At 38.0% G+C, this 4,089-nt stretch overlaps 1 pseudogene; it reads right to left on the minus strand.

Moving 5' to 3' along the window:
* Positions 1-1,117: 1,117 nt before the first annotated feature.
* LOC141498922 (glyceraldehyde-3-phosphate dehydrogenase-like) lies at positions 1,118-3,647 on the minus strand (annotated as a pseudogene).
* Between the last annotated feature and the right edge of the window lie 442 nt (positions 3,648-4,089).

The following is a 4,089-nucleotide window of genomic DNA, read 5'->3' on the forward strand; positions in this document are numbered from 1 at the left end:
GGCAGATTTTTAATTAGGCTGTTATTTATCTTTACTTCTATGTAGTCATTATAGTTTTTTTCCATCCAGTTTTCAAAGTGATCTTAAATGCAGCTCTGATCATGTCATTCTCCTGCTCAATAAACTCCATTGGCTTCAGAATCAAATTGAAAAATCTTTCATTTAGCATTTAAAATCCACCACAACCTGGCCCCTTCCTTCCTTAACAGACTTCATATATTCATCAGTCCTCAATATAGTGAACCCTCTATATAGGCAATGATCCAGTGACTCTGGACTTACTCTTCCTTAAACAAGATACTCCCTCTCTCTATTCTGTATATTTTTACTGGCTGACTTTCATGCCTAGTTTGGTCTCCTTTTTATATGCTCACCTCCTGGTTTCCATCAAATTTCATCTAAAATTCCACCTTCTGCAGGAAAAAAAAAACACCTTTCCTATTCCTCCTTAATAGTAGGGCCTTTCCTCTAAGATTAACTGTAATTTATCAAATATTTGTCTATATGTATGTGTGTGTGTGTGTATCACATATGTGTTAACCATATCCCAAAGCCTTTATTTGCTTTGCTGTTATGGTTGATGATTATGGCTAGTATTTTGTAATGGGAAGCTTACTGATTTTTAGAGACTGAGATCCTTTATCTGAATCCCATCCAGAGGTATGCTGGTAAATGTTTAACATTCATTTCTCTAGGGAAAAAGTATGTAATGCATATTTTTAAATTTAATCTGTAGTTTTAACATTTCTCTCTCACTTTATTTTTAATTATCTTTTTATAATTTAATTTTTTATTTTTTTCCCAATTGCATATAAAAACAGCTTTAAAATCCCTTTAAAAAATTCTGAGTTCCTAATTCTCTCCCTTTCCCTTCCACCTCCCCCCATGGAGAAGGCAAGCAATTAGATATAGGTTTATACATGTGCAGTCATGCAAAATATATTTCCAGGTTAGTCATGTTGTGAAAGAAAACAGACAAAAAAACATCAAAAAAATTAAGTAAAGTATGCTTCATTATGCATTCAGACTCTCACTTCTTTCTCTGGAACTGGATAGAATTTTCATCATAAATCCTTTGGAATTGCCTTGAATCATTGTATTGCTGAGAATAACCAAGTCATTCACAGATGATCATCATACAACATTGCTCCCCCCTTTCTTGTTGCTGAATATAGTAACTATACTGATAGTACACAATAAAGTACTCTAGGTTTCTCACACCCCCCCCCCCCACAGGGGTGCTTTGGGACAAGATGTGAATGAGGCATGGGATCCCCTGTAGAGGAACATAGATTAGGGATATGGTCTCCCAGTGGTTGAACTCCTTTTTTGGCTGGGGATGAAGATCCATCCATTGCTTTCCACTTTTCTCCTTGGAGGCCATGTACAACATGAGGTCAACGACTTGGTTCCTATAACAGTATTTGCTGTCAAACCAGAAAATGAACTTGACAAAGTGGGCAGTACCAGTATCAATATAAAAGGTAGAAGAGTGGTTGTAGCTGTTAAAATCATAGGATACAATCTGGTCCTCTATGTAGTCCAAGGTACCCTTCAGGAATCCCTCTGATGCATGCTTCACTATTTTCTTGATATCGTCATGTTTGGTAGGTTTCTCCAGGTGGCAGGTCTGATCCACAACAGATACATTGGGAGTAGGAACATGGAAGGCCATGTTTGTGAGCTTCCCATTCAGCTTAGGTATGATCATCTGACAACCTTAACAGCTCCAGTGGAAGCAGGGATGATGTTTTGGACAGCCCCACTCCCATCACACTACAGCTTGCCAGAGGGGTCATCTACTGCTTTCTGGATAGCAGTAATGCTATGTACTGTAGTCATGAGTCTTTTCACCATGTCAAAGTTGTCAGTCATGACCATGTTGCATGGATCTTCAGAATTCCATGGAAAAATCAAGCTTTATTTTATAAATAAACTTTGAAGATTGAAAATAAAAACCAAAGAGGTATTTCCCAATGCAGGAAAAAAAAACTCCCTTAAATTTCTAGAGAGTCATTCAGCATTTCAAAGAGCAATATTAATAGGTAATAACTTATTGTATAGTAAGCCCATGGTCCAAATACAAGGTAGTTTGGGAAGAGGGCACACTAATAGCTAAACTTTCAAGCTTTTGTGGTCCCCAAAGGGGCCAAGCAGTTGGTGGTTCAGGAGGTATTACTGACATTCTTAAGGGAATTATATTTCTCATGGTTCACTCCCATCAGGAAGAGTGGGGGATATCAGAAGAATGGGTAGAGATAATGACCCACTTGGCTCCACCCTTCAAATGAGCATCAGTCTTTTCCATGGTGGTAAGGACTCCAGTGGAACTCTACAACATTTTCAATTCCAGCATCTCTCCCCATTTAATATTGGTGGGATCCTGCTCCCGAAAGAAAATAATGGCTTTTCTATTGATCACCAGTTTTCCATTCTCAGCCTTGGCAATGTCCTTGATCTTGTCATGGGTGGAAGCACATTGAAACATTATAAACTATGTAGTTGAGGTCAATGATTATTGATAGTCACAATGTCTACTATGTCTGAGTTGAATGCAATCTTGGCCAATACAGCTAAATCTATTGATTATGACCTAAACTATCTTGTTTCAGGAATGTGACTGACCAAAGCAGTGAATCCTGGCAGTGAACATAGGAGAAGAGCTGGGAATCTGTCCTCTATTTTCTTAAATTTTGACAGTCAATAAAATAATGAGTCAAGCCTTCCTTTGTAGCATTTGCTGATTTCTAAGAAGTAAATGTTTCCACTGAAAATTTAGTAATTAGGGGCAGCTAAGTAGCACAGTGGATAGAGCACTGGGCCTGGAGTCAGGAGTACCTGAGTTCAAATCCGACCTCAGACACTTAATAATTACCTAGCCATGTGGCCTTGGGCAAGTCACCTAACCCCATTGCCTTGCAAAAACTAAAAAAAAAAAATTAAAAAAAAGAAAAGAAAATTTAATAATTGTCTTTCATGATCATACCAGCATACCCTAATCCTGTCTGGGATTCATTACTAATGACTGTGACCTTGGTTGAACCATTCAGGGTTGAAACTTCAGAGCCATCCTTCACTCTTCCCTATTTCTCACTCCTCATATTCATTCATGTTAGAGTGTTACATATCCACTTTAAGCAAACTGGGAATGCCCCAAAGTCAGCTCAGAGTACATTTAAAAAAGCCCAGTGAATAAATGAACATTATATCTCTGAGATTTAATTTTTTCTTCTGTAACATAAGAGAATGATATTCAAATTTTCTTCCAGCTCTGAATCTGCTATCTTTTAGTCTTTCAAAATAATATCCTTACTAAAGGAAGGAAAGGGAGATATGGTTTAGTGGCTAGAAAACTGGCTTCAAAACCAAGAATACTTGAGTTCAAGCCCTAACTTCTAACATATAAGACTTCTGTGACCCTGGGTGAGTTAAATGTCTCAATTTACTAGATTATACATAGCAGAGATGCTGAATTGATTTGGGAAAGTTCAGAAAAGACAAGAACTTTTGGTGTGAAGGCTTCCTGAACCCTTTTCATGACTGCTCATCTACCTTTATTGTCTATCTGGTACCTAACTCTCACCTGTGACTTTAAGAAGCTGTATCATATGCAGCAGCCACCAATTTGAGGCTATACTAGTCTGCATGTAACCAACAGATAATTTGCAGGTATGTCTACTCAAGCATATGAAGACTTCTTCAGGAATAAGCAGACAATAACAATTTGTTCCAATAACCATAAAGATTGCTGAAGTAGATGCTGTAAAACTTAGCTTTCTTCCACCCCTCCCTTTTTCCTCCCTCCCTCCTTCTTTTCTTCCTTCCTTCCTTCCTTCCTTCCTTCCTTCCTTCCTTCCTTCCTTCCTTCCTTCCTTCCTTCCTTCATTCCTTCCATCCATCCTTCCTTGGCTAGAACTTGGTCAGACATCAAAGATGTCAAGGTCATCCATTAAATTCTTGGGCCCTCATCAGTTGTCTTTTTTTTTTTGTCTTGCCAATAAATTCTTTGACTCTGGAAGAAAAAGTAAAGGACTTTCTGCAACTCTGCCTCACTTATATCCATTTTACACATTAGTCAAGACATCATCT

This window comes from Macrotis lagotis, chromosome X (genome assembly GCF_037893015.1).
Source record: "Macrotis lagotis isolate mMagLag1 chromosome X, bilby.v1.9.chrom.fasta, whole genome shotgun sequence".
In the NCBI taxonomy this organism is placed as follows: Eukaryota; Metazoa; Chordata; class Mammalia; order Peramelemorphia; family Peramelidae; genus Macrotis; species Macrotis lagotis.